Source organism: Sciurus carolinensis, chromosome 16 (assembly GCF_902686445.1).
Source record: "Sciurus carolinensis chromosome 16, mSciCar1.2, whole genome shotgun sequence".
NCBI lineage: Eukaryota > Metazoa > Chordata > Mammalia > Rodentia > Sciuridae > Sciurus > Sciurus carolinensis.
In genome coordinates this window covers 55,484,583-55,509,694 of record NC_062228.1, presented here as the reverse complement: position 1 = coordinate 55,509,694, position 25,112 = coordinate 55,484,583, and the positions used below count along the sequence as shown (strand labels likewise).

Here is a 25,112-nt window from a genome sequence, read left to right as displayed (position 1 = left end):
TAGAAGGATCATGCCTCAACAAATAAAGGGACATGTGACAAACCCACAGCTGACGTCATGCTGTGTGAGGAAAACCTGATAATTTTCCTCTACGATAAGGAGGAAGATGGGATGTCCACTCTCACTGCTCTTATTCTGTAAAGTACTAGACATTTTAACCAGAGAAATTAGGCAAGAGAAATAAATAAAAGTCACTCAAACAGGAAAGAGAAAGTTAAATCATCCCTGCTTGCAGATGATATGATTCTATATGACTCCACCAAAAGATCCTTACAACTGATTAGCAAATTCAATGCAGTAGAGGGATGCAAAATCAAGACACTAAAATCGGTAACCCTTTAAATACCAGCAATGAATTCACCAAGGAAAAAGTCATGGAAGCAATTCCATAGTGGAAAAAAATGGAAACAACAAAATACCATGGAATAGATGTAACCAAGGAAGTGAAAGTCAGGTAGAATGGAAATTGCCAAACACTGAAGAAAAAAATTGAAGAGGACACACAAACAAATGGAAAGACCTCCCATGCTTATGGATTAGAAGAATTAATATTACTAAAATGTGCATACTACCTAAAGACATTTATAGATCTGATTAAATCCCCATCAAAACACCAATGACATTGTTCATAGAAGTAGGAAAAAATCCTAAAATGCTTATGGAACCCAGTCAGGCATGGTGGTGCATGCCTGTAATCCCAGCAGCTCAGGAGGCTCAGGCAAGAGGATCACAAGCTCAAAGCCAGCCTCAGCAACTTAGCAAGGCCCTAAGCAACATAGTGAGACCCTGTCTCAAAATATAAAGGAGTGGGGATGTAGTTCAGTGGTTACACCCCACTGGGTTCAATTGCTGGTACCAAAAAAATTTCTTATGGAACCAGAAAAGACCCTGGATATCTAAAGCAATCTTAAGCAAAAGAGAACAAAGTTGGAGGCATTGCAATATTAGTTTTCAAGACATCCTACAGAGGCAAAGGAACCAAGTGCCAGCATGCACTGTCATATCAGGGGTTATACCATTTATTGCACACCAGATAAATTCTTTCTGAACAAGAATATTTTCTTTGAGTAGCCCTCACTGAGGCATGCTATTGTAAACTTGGTATGGCAAAGACTTCTGACAAGCAAGAAATTCAATAAGAAATTCTTCCCTCTGTCTTTATTCCTTTGTTCTCAACGTGTTAACAAGAGTTTACTTTGGGCTTAAGTTCAACTAAATCCAGATAAGCCCTTTCCAACACTATACCAATACCCTTTGCAGAAAGAAGCTACCTGCTCCATAATTACATCTCCCATAAAAGAGCCTTTTTGCCACAAGTTCATAAAGTCATCTAATTCCTTCATCTACAAATTGAATATTTCCCAAAAAATGACTCAGGACTTCTGTGCTGTTATGTCACACTGCTGCCTTTATATCTGTGTGTTCCTCATCTAGTCACAGTGCTAATCAATACACCAGCCAGTGATAGATATATCACTATAAAGCTCCTTATTCTTCTCAATATCTATTCATATTAACAGTCAATTTTACTTGCTTGCCCATACCAAGTTCTCCTGAGGAATATTCTGACGAGAATGTCTGTTCTCTAAGGTAACTTTAGGTGCTACTGAGTTTCATGGCCTCTGCTTTATTAAACGTGTGTCACCAAGCTCCTATAATTCATCAAAAACTATTACCCTAGGTAAATGTATGATTACACAAATGGTATGCCTCTACTTCATGTACAGAGACACAAGATGTATCCCATTTGTTTACAATACAAATAAATTAAAAAATAAAAAATAAAAAAAATTTAAGCCAAAAAAAAAAAAAAAAGCTCCTGTAATTCTACTTTTCATCTTACTGGCTTGCAGTGGCCAGTAGGCTTCTAAAGAAAATGGCAATCTGCTGGGAGCTGTGTATGACTAGCAAAATCAGGCTTGGTGGAGCCATCAGTCATGGAAATCTGGCTTTCAGGAACTGGCAGTCATGGGAGATTGTTCCAGATGGCCTGAAGTATGTGTCTTCTGTGCAGAATGGCTCACTGTGTCACATGATGTGGATGTGTTACGTGACCCACTAAAGCAAAATGGCTTCCTTAACTCTACCCCATCCTGTTTCCCACAGAAGAAGCTCCCACAGGTCCCCTTTGATCTGTACTGCTATAAATAAACAAAGCATGGGCTCCATATTTGATTAGAGTCAGGTCTTAGCATGTCTTAATCCATCACGCTCCCTAACTCAGAAGAAAATTATCTCCTGTGGTTTTTTTCTATTAAATAAGTTTCTTGGTGATTAATTTACAGCTGGCTCATTCCCTCTGACAGAAACCCTTTCCCTCACCCATACTGGACGTGTGGGTAGAGCAATCTACACCATCACTCATCTTTACCATAAAGGTAATACCAGAGAAATCATTTTTCTAGTTGAGTTTCAATGAACATTTTACTAATTTTAAATCTCCATATCAGTTTTGCAATTTTAAGAAACTTAAACTCTGCAGATGCTATTAACCATGTTTCTGTAGTTCTGTAGATCCAGAAATATCCCACCAAATCTGGAGGAGTTCAGTACATGTACAGCACACTCCCATGGAGGCTTTCACCAAAGCCCCTGGCATTCATATGATCATGGGAATGCTGACTCCACACTTACCTCCAAGTTCACTGGGCTAAGGCACTAACCACATTTCTTCCCCAGACACACTGAATAGACAGGGGAGAAAAAATACCCTGTTCCCCCTGCCTTCCAATATCCTGTCCATATGCTGCCTAATAGAGCAGAGGATGGCAGAGTGCCAGTTCCTCCCACCCACCCATCAGCATCCAATTACTCCTTAGAAATCACAGAAGCCAGCCATCAGTGACATGGCATGAAGTTCTGAATGAAAAAATCATCGAAAATGAAGTTGAGCTGCTATAAATATTATACAATGGAATATTACTCAGCTTTAAAGAAGAAAGAAATTATGGCATTTGTTGGTAAATGGATGGAATTGGAGACTATCATGCTAAGTGAAATAAGCCAGTCCCCAAAAAACCAAAGGCTAAATGCTCTCTCTGATTTGTGGATGGTAATGCACAACATAAGCCAATCCCAAAAAACTGAAGACTTAATGTTTTCTCTGATATGTAGGGGGGCACTAGGGAAGAATAGAATTACTCTATATTAGATAGAGGGGAGTGAAGGAAGGGGAAGGGGCATGGGGATAGGAGGGACAGTAGAGTGAGACAGACATTATTACCTCATGTACATATATGACTGCATGACTGATGTGATCCTACAACATGTATAGTAAGAAAAGTGAGAAATTTTACTTCCTTTATGCATGATTAATCAAAATACATAAATGTATTCTACTGTCATGTATAACTAATAAGAACAAATAAAAAAATAAACTTGAAATTATGTTTTCAGATATACAAAACCTGAGAATATTTGTTCTTAGTAGATCTGCCATGTAAGGAACACTAAAGGGACACCTAGGTTGGCTCCAAAACTTGGCTATTGTGACTGAATAAAGAAAATGTGGTTCCAAGTTATCCCACTCCTCAGTATACACCCAAAGACTTAAAGTCAGCATACTACAGTGATATAGTCACATCATATTTATAGCAGCTTATTTCACAATAACTGAGTTCTGGAACTAGCCTAGGTGTCCTTCAACAGATGAATGGATGAAGAAAATGTGGTTTATATACACAATGGAATATTACTCAGCCATAACAAGGAATGAAATTATGGCATTTGCTGGTAAATGGATGGAATTGGAGACTATCATGCTAAGTGAAATAAGCCAGTCCCCAAAAAACCAAAGGCTAAATGCTCTCTCTGATATGTGGATGGTAATGTACAACAAAGGAAGGGAAGAGAGGGACTGGGGAGATAGCTCAGTCGGTAGAGTGCTTGCCTTGTAAGCACAAGGCCCTGGGTTCGATCTCCAGCACCAAAAAAAAAAAAAAAAAAAAAAAAAAAAAAAAAAAATGGAAGGGAAGAGAATAGAAGTTCATTAGACCAGACAAAGGGGAATGAAAGGAAGGGAGCGGTGATGGGAATAGGAAAGACAGTGGAAAGAATTGGGCATAAATTTCCAGTGTTTGTATATGAATACACAACCAGTGAAATGCCACAAAAGAATGGGAAGTTATACTCCAGTATGTAAGATATGTCAAAATACATCTTACTGTCTGTGTATATGTAAAAAGAACAAACTTTTAAAAAATGTGGTATATTCGCACAGTGGAGTTTTACTCTGTCATACAGAAGAATAAAATGATATCATTTGCTGGTAACTGGATGGAACCCAGAACATCATGCTGAATGAAATGAGCTGGACTCAGAAAGTCACAGGTGGGGGGGTTTCAAGATGGCGAACTAGAGGGTGACTGCATTCCATGTCGCTCCACGACTCAGGATTCAAGAAGAGGAGGTATTCAGAGACTCAGGACCAACTCAGAGATGCTGGGAGAGTCTCTCCCACTGGGCGAGGCTCCCCAGCCTGAGTGGTAGGTCCAGACCACAGGCAGCTTCTCGGAGGAGGGCCACCCAGTGAGAGATTCCCTGCACAGAGCAAGTTCCCTGGGACAGGCAGTAGGCCCTGGCTGCTGGCAACTTCTCAGAGGAGGGCCGCCCAGCGAGGTACTTCCTCGCAAGGCGAGGCTCCCTGGCCCAGGTGGTAGTTCCGGACCGAAGGGAACTTCTTGGAGGTGAACTGCTCAGCAACACTTCCCCACCAGGTGAGGCTTTCCTACTGGGGTGGTAGAACCAGTGACCCAAGGCCAGACCAGCCATGCCCCAGCCCGCAGTCTAGCCCCCTTTGGCTCACCATCGGTCAAGTGGAGGCGCCTTTGGCCACTAGCCGAAAATATAACCCACCAGAAGGTCAGCACCACTAGAGGGGCAGCTTCCTTGTGGAGAACTGCATTATCAAGTCCCTCCAAGACTTCAGGCTACTGAAGACTAGGAGGCGAGTTATTGAAAATCTACAGGGACACTATAAGTCTATAGGGGAAATCCGCACTATCTCAGAATTTCACTATTAGAGGGGAAGATACCTGAGTAGTATTAGAAAACAAGGGAAGAAAATGTCCCAAACAAACCTAGATGCTAAATCAATAAAATCCAATGTCAGTCATGCAGGAAGAAATGTCAGAAAGGAAGTTTAGAATGTACATAATTAAAATGATCAGAGAAGGAAACGATGAGATGAAAGAGCAAATGCAGGCTTTGAATGATCACACCAATCAACAGTTAAAAGAGCAAATACAGGAAACATAAGATCATTTCAATAAAGAGTTAGAGATAATGAAAAAAAACCCAAACAGAAATCCTTGAAATGAAGGAAACAATAAACCAAATTAAAAACTCCATAGAAAGCATAACCAATAGTATAGAACACCTGGAAGACAGAACCTCAGACATTAAGACAAAATATTTAATCTTGAAACAAAGTTGACCAAACAGAGAAGATGGCAAGAAATCATGAACAGAATCTCCAAGAATTATGGGATATCATGAAAAGGTCAAATTTATAATGTCAAGAATCACATGATTATTTTGATAGATGCAGAAAAAGCATTTGATAAAATACAGCACCCCTTCATGCTCAAAACACTAGAAAAAATAGGGAGAGTAGGAACATTCCTCAACATTGTAAAGGCTATCTATGCTAAGCATATGGCCAATATCATTCTAAATGGAGAAAAACTGAAAGCATTCTCCCTAAAAACTGGAACAAGGCAGGGATGCCCTCTTTCTCCACTTCAATTCAACATTGTCCTTGAAACTCTAGCCAGAGCAATGAGACAGACCAAAGAAAATAAAGAGATACAAATAGGAAAAGAAGAACTCAAACTATCCCTGTTTGCTGATGACATGATAATATATTTAGAGGAAGCAGGAAATTCTACCAGAACTCATAAGTGAATTCAGTAAAGTAGTAGGATATAAGATCAATGCTCATAAATCTAATACATTTTTATCATAAGTAATGAATCCTCAGAAAGAGAAGTTAGGAAAATGACCCCATTCACAATAGCCTCAAAAAAATAGTTGGTAATCAATCTAACAAAAGAGGTGAAAGACCTCTACAATGAGAACTACAGAACACTAAAGAAAGAAATTAAAGAAAACCTTAGAAGATGGAAAGATTTCCCATGTTCTTGGATAGGCAGAATTAATATTGTCAAAATGGCCATACTACCAAAAGTGCTATACAGATTCAATGCAATTCCAATTAAAATCCCAATGACATACCTCACAGAAATAGAGCAAGCAATCAGGAAATTCATTTGGAAGAATAAGATACCCAGACTAGCTAAAGCAATCCTTAGCAGGAAGAGTGAAGCAGGGGGTATTGCAATACCAGAACTTCAACTATACTACAAAGCAATAGTAACAAAAAACAAGCATGATATTGGCACAAAAACAGACAGGTAGATCAATGGTACAGAATAGAGGACACAGAGACCAACCCAAATAGTTTTCTCATACTAGACAAAGGTGCCAAAAACATGCAATGGAGAAATGACAGCCTGTTCAACAAATGGTGCTGGGAAAACTGGAAATCCATATGCAACAGAATGAGACTAAACCCCTATCTCTCACCCTGCACAAAACTCAACTCACAATGGATCAAGGACCTTGGAATCAGACCAGAGACCCTGCATCTTATAGAAGAAAAAGTAGGTCCAAATCTTCAACATGTCAGCTTAGGATCAGACTTCCTTAACATGATTGCTATAGCACAAGAAATAAAAGCAAGAATCAACAACTGGGATAGATTCAAACTAAATAGCTTTCTCTCAGCAAAGGAAACTATCAGCAATGTGAAGAGAGAGCCTACAGAGTGGGAGAAAATCTTTGCCACTCATACTTCAGGTAGAGCACTAATTTCCAGAATATATAAAGAACTCAAAAAACTCTACACCAAGAATACAAGTAATCCAATCAACAAATGGGCTAAGGATATGACACTTCACAGAAGAAGATCTACAAGCAATCAACAGACATATGAAAAAATGTTCAACATCTTTAGTAATAAGAGAATTGCAAATCAAAACTATCCTAAGATTCCATCTAACCCCAATTAAAATGGTGATTTTCAAGAATACTAGCAACAATAGGGGTTGGCGAGGATGTGGGGAAAAAGGTACACTCATACATTGCTGGTGGGGCTGCAAATTAGTGCAGCCACTCTGGAAAGCAGTATGGGAATTTCTCAGAAAACTTGGAATGGACCCACCATTTGACCCAGCTATCCCACTCCTTGGCCAATACCCAAAGGACTTAAAATCAGCATACTACAGAGATACAGTCACATCAATGTTCATAGCTGCTCAATTCACAATGGCAAGATTATGGAACCAACCTAGATGCCCTTCAATTGATGAATGGATAATGAAACTGCAATATATATATATATATATTGAGCCTTTCAGGGACAGCCTTGGGCAATGTGTGCATGCATGTTTGTACATAGATATTTACGTACACATTGTATACATATATATTAATTTCTAACTCAGTTTATCTATGTATATTAAAGCCTGCAAATTCACACTGTACCCACTACTCTAATCCAGTACCACAAGATTTATTCCAGTGTTCCCCTTTCTGTGTTTGTAACTCCCTGCTTTGTGAGACACCTGGCTTTCATGGTTCTCCACATGTTGTGTATTTCCTCAGTCTCCATATACTTAACGAATCTCCCTCCCACATGGGCTGTCTCCTCAGTCCAGCCGTAGCTCAGTCCCACAGAGCACACTGCAGGCACTTTGGCTAAGTTAAATAATTAGTGTTTTTTTTTGTTTGTTTGCTTTTTTGTGGTGCTGGGAATTAACCCAGGGCCTTGTGCATGGGAGGCAAGCACTCTACCAACTGAGCTGTATCCCCAGCCCAATAATTAGTTTTGAAAGCTTCTTTTAATCCACTGTTTCCTTCTTCCCAGTTCTACAGTTGCTGTTTAATTACTTCAGTACCTCTCTTTGTTTCCCTCAATGTGTAATTGCAAATCAAATTTGGAAAGAAGCTTTTAAAATAGGTGGTCTAGATCTAACCAATGGAAAGGGAACACAAAAGCAAGCAAAGAACTGAGAGGCATAAATATTAAAAAGGAAAAAGACCCAAACTATTGTTATTTTCAGAAACAAGATAGTTGGCCTCCAGAGCATCTAGGAGAATGAACTGAAAGTTGAGTGAACTAAACGAATTGAAAAAGGTAGCAAGGCATAAGGTGCATATGAAAAACCTTCAAAGTACGAAGGCTAAATGTTTTTGGTGGAGGAATTCTTAGCATGGCATCCACCACAGAACTTAGCCACAGCAACCTAAAAGAAAACTTTTATTCTGGTAAAATAGGTCCAAACCATAGGTCTGTACTATGAACATATTTCAGAAGCTAGAGGACAATTTCTGTTTTATGTACTAGCAGAGAACCATGGGGGGCCTCTCTGCCATGTCCTGTGTGGAGGAGAAAAGGGTTAACTGCCGGAGGAGGATGTTGGCGGTTTTTTGAATCTCTACCCAAAAAACTTATCTACTCAATGAACACACAAGAGCCAATACTCTTTTCATGTGAGAGGGGGTGTGATGGGTCTGGCCACACCAGCTCTGGCCTCTTACGACAGCCACATGGAGTCGCCCAACTCTCCTTATTTATAATATACAGGTAAGGGGGGGCAGGAGGATCGCAAGTTTGAGTCCAACCTCAGCAACTTAGCATGATCCTATCTCAAAATAAAAAATAAAAGGACTGGGGATGTGGCTCAGTGATTAGGTGACCTTGGGTTCAATCCCTTGATACCCCCCCCAAAAAAACTGACAGAAATGAAGGGAGAAATAAACAGTTGTACAAATATCAAAATCCCATCTTCTATAATGCATAGAATTGAATAGCACTGAAGACCAATTAGACCTAAAAACACACTCTTTTTTTTTTTTTTTTTTGCAGTGCTGGGGATTGAACCCAGGGCCTTGTGCTTACGAGGCAAGCACTCTACCAACTGAGCTATATCCCCAGCCCTAAAAACACACTCTTTACCCAACAACACAGAATACGCATTCTCAGGTGCATATAAGACATTTTCCAGGATAGACCAGTGTGCTGGGTCATAGATCAAGTCTCAGCTGGGTGTGGTGGTACATTCTTGTCATCCCAGTGACTTGGGAGGCTGAGGCAGGAGGATTGCAAGTTCCAAGCCAGCCTCAGCAACTTCGTAAGGCTCTGTCTTAAAATAAGAAATTTGAAAAGGGCTGGGGATGTGCCTCAGTGGTTAAGTGCTCCTGGGTTCAATTCCTGGTACCAAAATTTTATATATATATATAAAACCAATAATTCTACATCAACAAATAATAACCTAGAAAAAATGGAATGTTTTCTATACACACACAAACCCCCAAATCTCACTCAAGGCAACACAAGAAAACCTAAACATATCTACAGTTAGCAAAGAGACTGAATCTGTAATCAAAAACCACCCAGAAAAGAAAATCCTAGGACCAGTTGGCTTCCCCAGTGAGTTCTACCAAACACTTAAAGAATTAAAAACCAGTCCTCCCAAAACACTTGCAAGTGAATAAAACGAGTGCACCCTAACCTCCCAGCTCTCAGTAGCACAATGAAAAGTTTGAGGGGGAGGTGATGACAGTATTTTAAAGATATTATTTTTCCTTTGTATTTTATCTGATCAAACCCACAGTTTTTAATGTTTGGTGATAAGCTCATAGGCTGGCTTATTAGCAATCTCTGTGCTGTTGGCCTTCACAGATTCTGGGACAAGAGGAAGCAGCCCCACACTCCCAGACTCCAGTCCCACTTCCACGCCACCTGTGCTCGGGAAGCTGGGAATGAAGCTTGGATGAGAAGAACTGCCTGGCAGGCTGGAGGGAAGAAGGGGTGAACGTACACCAGCAACCTGACCCCACACAGGGCAGAAGGGAAAGCCAGGCACGTCCTTAGTCCTCTCCTCACAGGAGGATCACCACCGCCCAGGCTTTGGGATCATTTGAACTTGTCCAGGTCCTTCTGTCGCTGGCACTTTCCTCTGCCCTGACCCTCTCTCTGTCTGGACTGTACCCCTGAGTGCCCCACATTCCAGTGGCTGTTGACATAATCCTGAGATGGAGCAAAAGGACAGTCAGTATGGGTACTGGATGACCCAGTCAGGAAGATGGGGGCCGATTCAGAAGGAAAGAAAATGCTAAAACCTCCAGAGCACTTCCCCCTCCACCAACCTGTTGCCAAGGTCACCTGCCTCCAGGGAACTCTTCCTCCCAGCAAGGAGCTGTTCATGACTGTCCCCTGGGCTTCTCCCTTCCTGCCTTCCTCAGCATATGAGGAAAATAGGGAGAGGTACCCCTGGGAAGGTCCTCTCCTGGCTTTGGTCACATAGTAAGATAAGAGGAGAAGGGGACCTGAGGAGAAAGGAAAACTAAAATCCATAAAAGGGGCAAGACTCCCCCACTCCCTCTGGCACCAGTTCTGGATCCTCTCCCCTGCAGAGGAGCCTCCTTCTCTCTCTGTTCTGTCCTTTAGGTAAAACTTTTTGCTTCTGCCTCAGCGTTTTCTCAGGTGTTCGGTTTTCCACACTGGGGAACAGGATCCGATTCTGATTTTCAGGACAGCTTTCAGTGTTACTATGAAAAGCGCATGTCCACACTTGCCCTTGAAACTTAGAGAAAGGAGCTCTCTGGATCCTCACACCACAGGCATTAAGATGATGAGACCATCACCATTCTTTACCCAGATTTCTCTGTGTGGAGTTTCTGTGGCCCCAGGTCATCTTCTGTACCATGGTAATGACTGTGATGAGTCCTTAATGAAAAAAAAAAAGCGACTTGATAATGGCGTTGACATTTCCAGAGACACTGCTCCTGCAAACTATAGAAACAGCAAATATTGGGAAGGAGAGACTTGAAACCAGGTGAGAAGGAGCCAAAGCATTTCTGTATGATTAGAAGGTAGTTGACCACCTTGCGCTCTTCAGTGCCTGAGCTAGAAAATTTGGAAAAACCCAAGTGTGGGGCAGGACCAGCTGGTACTCCTTCATCATGAGGTAAGTGAGTAATCAAGGGAAGAAGCTCTGAGTCATTCAGCAAGCTTTTGGTTTCTGGCCAAAAAGGTGTTTGCACCTGAGATCAGACCATCAAAATCTCCTGAGGAAATTATGCTCAGGTGATTCTCAAAGAACAAGTGGGAGAGACTGAGGGTGGCCTGATCCAACATGATCCAACATGCCCAGCCACTGAATTGGGTGATTCCAGGTTCATTTATATAAAAGTTCCAACTTTTGCTACTTTCCTTTAACTTTTCTAGGGTCTCTGAAGGGATGACATCAGGAAGGTGCATCTTGGGTAAGTGATACTGAAGGTATTCGCCCTTGTCCCTGAGGCTGATCCGATAACAAGCAAAAGGTTTGGAGAGAAAGGAAAAACAAGATTTTATTAGCAAAGGAGAATATACAGTGACTTCTGTCCCAGAGGCTGTCATTGTAACAACCAGGGGACACAGCTAGTTTTTAAGGAGGGGATACTTAAGCTATGCTCCAGGTGTACCCTGCCAGGAGTCACAATCCACTGTAGCCTTGAGAGAGAGTTATTTATTAAATCTTCAGGGTGGCAGCCCTGAAGTCTGAGATAGGGGACTCGCTATTTACAAAGCTGGACCTTTTCAATTGGGCACCTTATATCCACATGGGAGAGGTGGTTTAATACAGCAATAGTGTCTGAAAGGCAATCTTTGTAGTCAGGACTGGCTAAGAGCAAGTCATCCATATATTTCAAAGGATTCCTAGATCCAGCGGTAACCCTTGCAGGTCTTTTGCTAGACTCCCATTAAACAGAGTAGCAGAGTTTTTGGGTTAGGGTTCAGCAGTAGAGCCCTTGTCTCTCATGCATGGGGCCCTGGGTTCCATCCTCAGCACCACATAAAAATAAATAAATAAGATAAAGGTATTCTGTCCATCTACAACTAAAATTTTTTTAAAAAAACAGGAGGAGAGTTTTTAAATTCCTCAGGTTAGACAGTCCAGCATCATGGGGTGCTTACTTTTTGTCACTCAAAAGAAAACAGTAATTGGGGCTTCCTTTCCAGTGAGATACATAAGAACACATCCTTTAAATCTAGCCTTGTGGACCTCTTATAGTTACCTGGCATTGCAGTCAGCTGGGTGCATGAATTAGCTTCTGTGGACAGAAGAATACATGGAACAATATTATTTATAGCTCTCTATGGTAATAAAAACTGCATGGTATTAGCATCAAAACAGACATTGAGTCCAATGGAATATAATAGAAGACTCAGAGACAAAACTACAAACTTATAGCCATCGGATACTTGACAAAGGTGCCAAAAACACATTGGAGAAAAGAGTCTTTTTAATGACTGATGCTGGGAAAACTGAACATCCATATATAGAAGAATTAAACTACATCCCTCTCTCTGACCCTGCACAAAAGTCTTCTCAAAGTGGATCAAAGACTTAGCAATCAGACTAGAAACTCTACAACTGCTAGAAGAAAACATGGGATCAACACTCCAGCATGTAGGTGCAGGCATCAACTTCCTCATCAAGACCCCTAAAGCTCAAGAAATAAGCCAGGAATCAAGAAGTGGGATGGCATCAAAATCAAAAGCTTCTATACAGCAAATGATGATTGAGAGCAGGAAGAGAGGGCCTACAGAGTGGGAGAAGTTCTTGGCCAGCTGCTTCTCTGACCGGGAATTAACATTCAGAATACATAAGAACTCAAAAAACATAACACCAAAAAAATTTATAAATAACCCAATTAATAAATGGGAAAAACAATTCAACAGGTATCTCTCAAAGAAGAACTCAAAGGTTAACCAATGTATGACAAAATATTCAACACCTCTAGCAATCCGGGAAGTGGAAATCAAAACTACGAAAAGGTTTCACCTCACTCCAGTCAGAATGGCAACTATCAAGAATACACATAATAATAAATGCTGGTGAGGACGAGGGGGAAAAGGCACACTTGTATATTGGTGATAGGACTGCAGACTAGTACAACTACTCTGAAAGTCAGGGTGGAGGTGTTTCAGAAAACAAGGAATGAACCACCACAGGACCCAGATATCTCACTCCTTGGTATTTATTCAAAAGAGCTAAAATCAGCCCATTATAGTGATACAGGCACATTAATGCTTTTAGCAATGCAATTCATAAGAGCCAACTTGTGGAATCAGTCCAGATGCCTGTCAACAGATGAATTAAGAAATGTGGTGTATGTACACAATGGAGTTTTACTCAGTCATAAAAAAAGTGAAATTATGGCATTTGCTGGTAAATGGATGGAGATGGAGAACATCTTGCTAAATGAAATAAGCCAGATTCAGAAAACCAGAGGTCATTATTTTCTCTCATATGTGGAAATTAGAGCAAAATAAGGGAAAGAAGAAGAGATTGAATATGTTAAAGACACAGAATAGGTCAGTGGAGTAGAAGGAGACTGAGAGGGAGGAAGAAGGGTGGGAAATGGGGGGCGGAATGTGGGATGTACTTAACAAACTCGAGTTCTGTGCATTATATAAATATACCACAGGGAATGGCCAACCTCCCATGGAATCGCACTGTCCCATTCAACTCGCTTAACCCGCTTAACTCAACCGGAGATCACATATTCCATGTCCCAACACACGCAATTACCTGTTGTGCTGCTTCTTCCTGCCCTTAGGTATCCTTGGAGAAGGAAAACTGGGTATGGAGGTCGAAAAGAAAGCAAGACCCCACTGTCCTGCAGGCACCTAGCCTGGGCCCCCTTCTCTCTGGAGAAACCCATCTCTGTCCCTCTCTCGAATAAAACTTGCTTTCTACACTTGCCTCTGATTTCTGGGTGTTTAATCTTCAACACTGGGGGACCAAGGACCAATCCTGATCTCCAAGACCAGTATCACTAACACTGATCACCCTTCCCAGGGTCCCTTCAGCCCAAACGGCCTTACTAGCTTTTTGAGTGGAACTCCAGCAGAGCAGGCTCAGTTTCCTCTTTTGGATCGGCAAGTGAAAACTGGAATCAGAGTGAGTTTTCTGCTGGCACTAGTGAATGGCGTCCCTGTGCTCAGTGAGGAGGCCAGCTGTGTGTTTTAGTTTCATGACGTCTCATCCCAGGAGAGGGATGGGATAATCTGGCCCACACATAAAACTCTGCTTAATCTTGGTTTTCCCAGGTTGCATTCAGGGGGCCAGAGCACAGAAGGTTGAGAGCTACTTATCATCCTGTCATTATCACGATGCAATCAACCTTAATTCCCCACTGCCCAAGGCTCCTGTAGGGCCCTTTTCTTACAGTGGTTCCTGATCTTCCAGGGAGGGAGGTCCCTACCAGGCTTTCTGTTCCTGCCAGGCATTCTCTGCCTTAGAGGCAACATCTAGGAGCTGCATGGGGTTTGTGCCCCTCTACCTCCTGAAGTTTTCTCCTTATGTCCAGGTCACATGGGCCATATGGAGGTCAATGGGGCCTCTCTCTGCTGGAACCAGCAGGACCAAAAGGTAGTTGCCTGTGTATATGGGACTCTAGGACCCCTTTTACCTGCTCAGTGATGTGGGCAGGAGGCAGAAGTATCCACTGGTGGGCAAAAGAACTCTCACGGTTCTGGGTCCTTAAAGTAGGGAAGTCAGCTTAGGAGTAGCTCACAGGTGGCCTGGCCTCTCCCAGCTGAGCCGCTGGCCTAGGGTTAGTCAGGGCTTTGCCTCAGGAGGTACAAGGCCAGACAGGCAGCTGCTCTTTCATTCTAGGTGGGTGTGGTATAGGGCACCACCAACCGGTCAGTCCAAGTCCTTTAGCTTTCTGAGGCAGATGCTAGGACTCCGCGGCTGCATTGCTCAGTTTCCCAGCAGTCACTTTGTTCTGTAGCTTGGCAGAAGAGGCTGCAGCTCTTTTCTCTGCTTAACCTAACTGGGATACCCCTCCTCCTTGGGTTGGACCCTCTCTCCTGTTGTTTTATTTCTTACCATTTCTGGAATCTTCCCACTCTTTTCCTTCTCTACATCTCATAATTGTTGAATTTTTCTTCCTCTGCAGTTGAAGGAAAGCTTTTCTATTCACGATTGCTTTGAAAATGTGATGTTTGCCATACACCAGCACCAAACTCCAATTACATCACCAGTTGCCCCCCGGTGTGCCAAGATGGGCAGAGACAGGGATGCAGGTCCTGCACTGCTCACTTTAGGGTGCTCAGACTCCCTGGCCACCTTCACCTCCTCGAGACCCAGGCTTCTGGTCTATTAAAGCAGGGATGATACCCAGCTCACAGAGCTCTTGAGAGGCCTCACTGGCAAGAAGCTCAGGATATGACTACTGCAGTGAGCAGAATAGGAAGAAAATTTTTAGGACTTTTATAAGCATCAAAAAGTTTACATGAGCCACACCTGGTGGCACACACCTGTCATCTCAGGAGCACACACTGTAATCTAAGTGACTGGGGAGGCTGAGACAGGAAGATCACAAGTTCAAAGCCAGGCTCAGCAAATGTGAGGTGCTAAGCAACTCACTGAGATCCTATCTCTAAATAAAATTCAAAATAGGGCTGGGGATGTGGCTCAGTGGTCGAGGGCCCTGAGTTCAATCCCTGGTGCCCCCACCAAAAGAGAAGGGAAAAGTGTGTCTGACTCCTCAGAGATACATTTCAAAATACAAAGAAATAAGTAGATAATTAAAAATTGGAAAAAATACATTAAAATAACATAAATAAGCATAAGACTTTTGCAGTCTTTGTTTTTCTTTTCTTTTTCTTCTTTTTCTCAGTATTGGGGATTGGGCCCAGGGTCACTCTGGCACTGAACTACATCTTGTCATTTTTATTGTTTATTTTGAGACAAGATCTCCCTAAGTTGCCCAGGCTAGTCTCAAACTTGTTATCCTCCTGACTCAGACTCCTGAGTAGCTAGGATTTTAGTGTGCACCACCATGTTAAACTTAGTTTATTAATTTATTATTGGTACCAGGGATTGAACCCAGGGGAATTTTATCTTAAATGTACATGAATATTTTTTGTTATATCTCTAATATATCATAAATATAAGACTATATATGTTTACTATATTACATTTACTATATGAATTATAAATGTGATATAATATGTATTTGCTATATTAAATTATAAAATATAATACATTACATGTATACATTTAATATAGTATATGTATACTATATATATATATGTACTACACATATACTATATTCATACAACATGTATATACTCTGCTCACTGTGCTGTGCAATAGCTGAGGTATGGAAGTTTAAAATGCTGCTTCTAAAACATCTAGTGACTTAACATTGAAGAAATTTATAAACTTGCTTTTACATATTGCTTTACTTGCTCGGGCTCACTCTGTTTATGCAGAGGGAACTTCTGCCCTAGGGTTATGGGAATGTTGAACACACAACACCCAACATAGGGATATTAGCCACATGAACTCACAGCCTGGAGAAGACACTGATACCGTGCAAGGCCACACAGGTTGCAGCTGGGGACAATGAACCAGGCTGTGTGGAGAGGGCAAGGAGAACCCTGGTTCCCAGGGGAGGGTGGAATTGGCCTGCTGGAAATTGGCAGGGTCTGGCAAGAGACTGAAGCCAGTTACCTAGGAATAAGCAAGAACTGGAACTGGTCCCTGGGATGTAGAGGGTGACAGACCCCATTGACAGAACCAGAATGGAGGGAACTTGTGACTCTACCATTGGAAGCCCAGCTTCCCAGCAGTCCTGGCTACATCATGCTGGGACTTAGGCTGGGCCTCACACCACACCTGTGTGAGAAGACAGGGCCTCCCTAAGTTGCTGAGGCTGGCTCCATTCTGTTTCAGGTGTCTTAAGGGAGGGGACGCTGGGGACTCAGCAGAGTTAGAGAAGTTGAGTGCAAAGGTTAGTTAGCGTGAGGTTAGGTCACCAAGGTTTGTTAGATGGCAGTTCTCAAAGTTAGGATTCTGTCCTCACGTGGAGTCTCTATGATGATGACATGTCCAAGGAATGACTCTCAGGTCCTTGAGAGGTTTTATATTTTTAGTTGTGAAAGAGCTACAAATTTATTTGTAAGCCTATTGAGCAAGGGCTAATTTTGATAGAGAAATAGATGAGGTTCCAGGAACTGGGCTGGACCTCAGAACCATCTCCAGCAGCAGGAGGTGTGGTTAGGTTAGGTTGCCATGGGGCCATGGGCCTTTTGACTGCCTGTGGCTCACACTCAAGTATAATTTTGTGACTGTTCCCAATCCAACTGTGAGCAAGCAGTCACTTGGCATACCCTTCCTAGGCTGTTCCACTCCTGGAACTGCTCAGAGCATCTCACCTGCACCTTGAGGAAGGCTTTGACCCTCTTGGTTGTGGGAGACCTGGAAAGTACAGGGCAGGCTGAGCATTTTTCTGAGTAGGACACATTAGCAAACTTGAAGATGGGGATAGGAGAGACTGGAAACCATCTCAGTCAGAAGAAAGGGCTCTTACAAGGACTGTTAAGAGGATTTGACTGTAACCTTAATTCACCTTTATTCTCTAGGAATACTGTAAAACATACTGAATGGGCCTCACCCAATTAAAGCTCAGGATTAAAAAAGAATTAAGTGCCTCATGCAAAAAGAAAAAATAGTGAAAATAAAAACTCAAGATGCTAAAGCTGTCCTATAGAATTCTTGCCTACTTTTAAAACTCTAACCAATGGAGTCATATATTTGGCCAGATTGAGTAAGTCTATACCAAGCCAGTATGTAAAAATTATACCAGGTATTATGATGGTTCTCATTTATTTACTCATTTGTTTCTGTTACTGGGGATTAAACCCAGGGGCACTTTACCACTAAGCTACAGCCCCAGCCCATTTTATTTTGAGACAAGTTCTCACTAAGTTGCTGACACTGGACTGGAACTTATGATCCTCCTGCCTCAGGTTTCTGGATTACAGGTGTGCACCACCATGCCTGCCTAATTTATATTATATAAACAAATTAAAGTGGAAAAGCTTATTAAAAATAATAATTAAAAGAAAATGAGATGAGGATTGGGGTTGTGGTTCAGTGGTGGAATGTTTACTTGGCAAGCATAAGACCCTGGGTTCAATCTTCAGCACCAGAAGGAAAAACTAAAAAGTAATTGATGTGAGTTACATTTTAATTAGCTTGATTTAATCATCAAAATTGTTTATATGAATCAAAACATCACATAATACCCTCATAAATTTATGTAACTTTAATTGACACAAATGTTTTAAAAGAAGTAACATGAATGCTTTGGAAAGATTCAGTGTTCCTGAATCACTAAAAGAAATCTCTGTGATTAGTCACAGGCAAATAAATGCAAACACCTGAGGGAAAAATTATTAAAGTTTAGGACTTTCCATTCAGACTATTTGTAAATGATCTTAACTCATGGCACATTTTATTAAAACCCACAGGTGGCTAGGTGCAGTGGCACACACCTGTAATCCCAGAGGCTGAGGTAGGAGGATGGCAAGTTGGAGGCCAGCCCGGGAAATGTATAGAGAACCTGTTTATAGAAAGAAAGAAAGAAAAAAAGGCCTGGGGATGTAGCTCAGTTGTAGAGCACCCCTGGGTTCAGTACCCAGCACTGCAGGTGTAAGGCAGGGGGTGGGGACTGTGGGGGTCCACTTCCTGCTTTGAATATAACCCTTGCTGCTCTGCCACTGAGGCTTATTTTAAAACTGACATTTCCCCTGCCTGTTCTCCCTCTCCCTGTCCCTAATCACAGGGGAAAAAAAAATTATCTTTCTTCCCATCTTGACCAAGTTATCTGTCCTTTGGCTCATAGAGGACAGGAAGGAAGGAGTTCAGTCTTTGTAGTTGGCATCTCTGGATCTAAGAAATGGCCGCCTTTGAAAGCTACAAATGAATTATGACTCCTGACAGGGCGTGGAGTGTAACTTTGGAATCACCTCTTTAAAAACCCTCTGTTCTGTCTGATAGATCACAGCTCCCAGGGCAGGAGTCCCTTGTTTTTCTCCTTTGCTATCAAAACAAGATAACTTCTTTTCCTTTTTTGCAAAACCTTGTTTAAAACCTACTGGGTTGGCTTTGGGGACAAGGACTAAGGTTTTGGCATCGTGGACCACAGGTTAATCGCAAAGAAAAGATTTTGGCATGTGATAAAGTGATATGGATATGAGTAATCTAAATAAAAAATAAGAAATCACCCCATTCATAATGTAAGAAATAAACAAAGACCCATCATGACTGCTCAAGTTTCCAGAGCAGGGAGCAGCAGATCCTCCCTGGTCAGCCACAGGGCAAGCAAGCTGTTATGCAGGTAGCCTCCTCCTGCACCCAGGAGAGGGCAGAAGTGGGGAGACCATGCAACCTGCAGAGCCACACCCCAAGCAGGGGCTGGGGTGGCTTTGCTCACTCCTCCCTGTGGCTGGCTCCCTTCTGGAGCTCGGTCATCCCTGAACTTTCACAGACCCTGCCCAGGGCCACTGACCTCCTCCAGGTGTTCATGTTCTGTTCTGCCTCTTTTTTTACCTGAGATCATCATGTAAACTCACTTTGAAAGCTACAAATGAATTATGACTCCTGACAGGGTGTGGAGTGTAACTTCGGAATCACCTCTTTAAAAGCCCTCTGTTCTCTCTGACAGATCACAGCCCCCAGCTATCTTTAGAATACCCATGGACATAGAAAACCTTGAATGTTATATCTTAAATATTTGGAGACAAATATCCCAATTGGTTAGCAGGTCAAACAATTGGTTGCTAAAATTTAAGGGCATCATCCTTGCCAACCAGTTCAAATTACTGGTCATAGATTTACTAAAACCAGGTGTTTCAAAAGGAATTGGATTAACTTAGCAGGTTTTAAGTTAAAAAAACTCTTATCTGTAAGTTAATTTAGACCATGCCAACAGAAAATTTATAAGTATATAAGCATACAGGCACATACAAGAAGACTTCAAAGCTTACATTTATCTTTTGCTAGTGTTTTTGTTTTTTTGTTTTTTCAGTACTGGGGATTTAACCAAGGGGTGCTTTAACACTAAGTCACATCCCCAGACTTCTCTTTTTAATTTTTAAATTTTGAAACATTGTGTGGTTCAGTTGCCTAGGGTCTTGCTAAATTTCTGAGGCTGGCCTCAAACTTGTGAGCCTCCTGCTTGAGGCTTCCAAGTTGCTGGGATTAGAAGTTTGCACAAGCATGCTTGGCTCATTTGCTAAGTTTAAAAGTCAGACTTTTGACCTGATATAAGTGTATGTCTGTTCTGCTCCCTTTGGCAGTACATAGACTAAAATTGGAACAAAACAGAAAAGATTAGCATGGTTCCCAGGCAAGGATGATTCACAAATTTATGAAGCAGTCCATATTTCTCTTCATTTATAAAAAGAAAAAAAAAAAAAAAGAAAAAAAAGAAAAACATGTCTGTACATCTTAAATTTGCATTTTCCAAGTTGAGGCCTGGAGAAACTGCATCTTAAAGCCAGCAAAGCTTAAATAACCAGTTTATTTTCAGAGACAGAAAAACATTTTCAACAAACAGAAAAAATTAAAATGCTTTAAATCTGATAAAATGAAAGTATATAATTAAAAACAGAGAATCAAAAAGAGAAGCAAATTTACCAGAGATCAAAAAAAAAAAAAAAAAAAAAAGCTCAATATAGAGCAAACTTTTTTCCATTTCTTCTAGAAGGCCATCTGATGACTGAAGCCATGACTGTGGCTCAGGAAATGTTTGGGGTCAATGAAGTGTTACATACCTAGGAATCCTCCACAGTCTCACCACTGGGCTGGACAATCTTGTCTCTTCACTTGTCTCAGAAAATCCCCAGACACCAAGGAGTGAGCAGAGTGGCTTGAGGGTGAGGGTCACAGGGGCTCAAATGTGCACCTTCCAGGAGGTCCCCCCAGAGTTCCTTCCAACCCAGGAAGAAGTTGTGCTCTGAAGTAGAATCCCCTCTCTTTGTAGGGTAATGTGTTGCTGCAGTCATCCGAGTGAGATACAGTTGAGTCGATTGTCAAGTTAATAAACATGCAAGTTGCCTTAAGCCAGCACGCACTTGCATGTATGTAGGCCACGTTGCAATCAAAGCTCCTCTAAGGGGCTCCCAGACAGAGTTAGTGCTTTTCACTCTCCTAACAGACATCTCCCAAACAAACACCCTAGCTCTTTTTGCCTTGCAGTGTCTATTCTAGACAAACTGACCTGTCAAAACTAAAGTCATCTTTTTCTGTCAAAAACAACAACAACAAAGAAAAACAGCTCAAGAAAGATATCAAAATTAATTTCAGAGAAATCCCTAAAATATCCCAAAGAATTGAGAAGAAACAACTCCACACTGTTTTCAGAGAATTCCTAGATTTCTTAGAAAGCCCCGGATGACTGGAAAGCAGGGAGGAGGGGGTCAATATACATTGCCAGAAAGACTAGGGGACAACCAAACTGTGGCCTCAGAAACCAAAACAGAGCTGGTCCCAGATGTCTGCCATGTGACAGGGCAATAGATCATAGAATAGAGGACACAGACATGGGGGAGGTCCTTACAGTTGGGGATGGCTGGTCAGGGTCTACCAATCAAGGTGGACCTGAATCAATGGTTCAGGTGGACACTGGTTCATCCACAGGTAGATCCATGTCAACCTATCCCTCTTTACAACCATCTAGGAAGATCGCATTTTGCCCTCTAGTTCCAAGTGAGGTTGAGAATTAGCCCTTAAATAATTACTTAAGATAAAAACCCTTGAATAACCAGGTTTTTTTTTTTTCTTTAAAGGCAGCCAGGTGGAAAAAGCAGAGTCTATTTTCTCTATTTTCTTTCCTATTATGGAACATATCTTTATTGTCTAATATACATTTGGACCAAGCCATGGTACAGGAAAAAACTATTTTTCTTTAAATTCTCTGCCTTAAAATAATCCAGATTATTTAATATGTACCTAAGGGGTCATTTCTCAAGGATAGACAGTGAATTAACCATATTTTAATTTGCATGCTTCAAAGGTTTCGTAGGGGAAAAATTAGGCCTTTATAGGGAACAGACTCTTGGTCTGTCCCATATTCCCCTGAGGCACTCTTTGAGCCCCACTAGGATCAGACTTTTTAGTCTGTCCCCTGCTGCCCATCTGACCAGTGGCCAGGGGACTCTGCCACAGGGACACAGCTGAGTGAGCCATGCGGCTCATTCCTTAAAGAGATTCTAAGGAAGATCCTGCTTCCAAGCATTCCTAGGAGGCCCAGGATCCTCCACTTTTGGGTCTTCAAGAAAAATAAGATCATTATGAAAAGGATATCCTGAGATCTCAAGTAATCTAGGTGCACTTGAGAAATTATGGTTTTTAAAATGGCAAGGACATAAGATCTTCTATTGGGCTGGTGTGTGGCTCAGTGGGAAAGCATTTGGCTAGCATGTGTGAGGCCCCATCCCCAGCACCACCACAAAAATAAAACGAGGATCTTACAATAGACAGGCATCCTGGGACAGAGCAGAGTTAGGCAAACTTCAATGGAAAAAGATCTATTTACAGCCCATGTCTAAGGAGCAAATTTAGATCACTTGTTGTAAGTCTTACAGCTGAATTTAAGAGATACTTCTTCTATCCTTCGTGCCCTGGGGAAGATTCACATGTAGTTTACATTCCAGCATGATTGAGATGCAGCTCTTATAAGAATGGGTATCACAGACAGTAGAGAAACAGAGGCATAGGCTTCTTCTTTTGTTTGTTTTATTTTGTTTTGTTTTGTTTTGGTACCGGGGATCAAACCCAGAGGTGCTTTGCCACTGAGTCACATCCTCAGCCCTTTTTTATTTTTATTTTGAGACAGGGTCTTACTAAGTTGCTTAGGGCCTAAGTCGCTGAGGCTGGCTTTGAACTCCCATCTTCCTGCCTCAGCCTCCTGAGCCATTGGGAGGCTTCTTCTTTTTAAAGGTGCTGGGGATTGAACCCAGGACATCACACATGCTAGGCAAGTACTCTACCACTGAGCTACAATCCAGTCCCCTCCCCCCCTTTTTTAGAGATGAGATCAGTGAGCTACTTTATGGTTTCAGAGACTCCTACCAGATCCCAAGGACACTGTCAACTGTCACCTTGTTGCCACTTGAATCAATACAGTTCAGGGGTTCCCCAGTTACCCAAAAAGGAGAGTTATAATAAATAAATAAATAAATAAGTGAATAACAAATAAATGGGGAGCCATAGCAAATAAAGGGAATTGAGTTCTTTGGTCTTCATAAGTGGAGGAAGCAGAGGGAGAGATTAGAAGTACAGGAGCTTCAAGAATAAGTCATGATGAAGGTAGAAACAAAAGAATTTGGGTAAATTGTGAGCCCCATCTTGGGTGCCAGAAAAATGTCACTGGAGGAGTCCCTGGAGAGGGGGACCTCAACTCAGGACAAGTGGGGTCCTCAGCATCCATGAAGGAAGAGAATTCCAGCATGTCCCAGTCAGAGTCACTGATATTTTAGAAAAGCAAAATTCCAGGGAGGACAGGGGCCCTCTTAAGAGGGAGACAGCAACTCCTGGGTGTAGGGCATGAACATCTCATAGAGGGACGGGAGCAGGGGGCTGTGCCGCCAGTGCAGGGAGGGTTGGGGTTACACAGTTCTGCAGTCTTTTTTTTTTTTTTTTTTTTTTTTTTTTGCTACTTTTGCAGTTAAGGACAGGCTCATGGAGATGGGCTGGGTTTGTGACAGAATGCTTCTTTTAATTTTCAAAAATACATAGGTTTTTTCCTGCATTCCAGTGCACTGCTTCTTTTTATGTTATATATAATTTTTTGTTATAATTTTTTTTTTTTTTTGAGACAGGGTTGCTGAGTTGCTTAGGTCCTCACTTAGTTGCTGAGGGTGGCCTTGAACTTGCCATCCTCCTGCCTCAGCCTCTTGAGTCACTGGGATGACAGCAGGTGTCCCTCTGCCCAGTGCCCACTTCTTTTTGAGAGGCAGAATATCTTTCCTTTTCTGATGCCTCAATTCCACCTCAGCAGCACTGACATCACGTGAGGAAGCTGCACTGTGAACGGTGTAGAGTTAACGACAGCACTTGTGTTGACAGACGGGAAAAACTTCCACGTGATTCTACAGAATCCTGTTAGCATATTTGAAGAACAAAATAAAGTATCTACTGTCGCTGCCCGCGGCAACAATTGCGCAAGTATTTATCGGAGGGACCTGGAAATAAACTATTTTTCCTATATTCACTAATTTATAGAGGAAGAGAGACTTTGAGAGAAAGATAGGTTTTGCTTAGAGGAAGAGAAACTTTGCTTAGAGGAAGAGAATTGCTTAGAGGAAGAGAAACTTTGCTTAGAGAGAAAGTTCTAGAGAAAGAGAGGCTTCTACGCTTATCAGAGATCTATTTCTTCTTAGTTCTGCTTCTTCTTCTTAAAGGTGCGTCCTGCATCCTGTGAACTAAGGGTGCGTCTATCTGAGGTGCTTTTTAGTGATGTGTCCCCCATACTGTGATCTACCTATCTGTGATCTAGAGGTGTGTTCTCAATTCTCTGCTCTGTGATCTGCCTTCCCCCGCTGCCTGCTGCTTCTCTCTGCGAGCTGCTTCTATCTGCTTGCTGCCTTTTCTTCTTCCTTTCTGCTAGTGGCTTCTACTCTGCCTCTTTCTGCTAGCTGCTGCTCTTACTCTCGCGCCCCCGCCCACTGCCTGCTTATATTCCCTCCAGGAGGTGGAGGGCGGGCCACGCCAGTTGCAATCAGGCGAGGAGCCAGCTGCCCTATCACCGCAAGGGTTAAAACGAGCAGGCCCGAGCAGGCACGCTAGGGAACATCTGTGCACGCGTTGTGCACGTGGACTTAACTAAATACAGCCAGTGATAAATCACCTGAGTATGCTTATGTTAATTAATCTCCTCACTGCCGAAGTGAGCATGGCACAGCCCCCAACAGTCTACTCCATAATTGCAGGCTCTGTCTTCATTTATTAGATCTTTATTTCACCAGTTTTTATACTGCTCAATTTGTGTTCTGCAAACTTGTGGTGCCAGCTAACAGGGAAGCTACACAGACAAACCAGGCTGGTGTGGGGAAACCTATGCTGTGATTTACCAAGAATGGAAAGTGCTAATTCTATTTCTGTGCTCACTAGGGAGAATTTTGACTTCCTGGTCTACTTATAGCTATAAACCTATCACTAAGAAAAAGACGCTTTATTTTTAAAAGTTACTTT

General features: G+C 42.0%; 1 non-coding gene across 1 annotated transcript; it reads left to right on the top strand.

Moving 5' to 3' along the window:
• The first annotated feature begins 20,196 nt into the window (after positions 1–20,196).
• On the top strand, positions 20,197–20,306 carry LOC124967673 (U6 spliceosomal RNA). Its single transcript, XR_007105593.1, has one exon. It is a non-coding gene; the product is annotated as a U6 spliceosomal RNA (small nuclear RNA).
• The last annotated feature ends 4,806 nt before the right edge of the window (positions 20,307–25,112 follow it).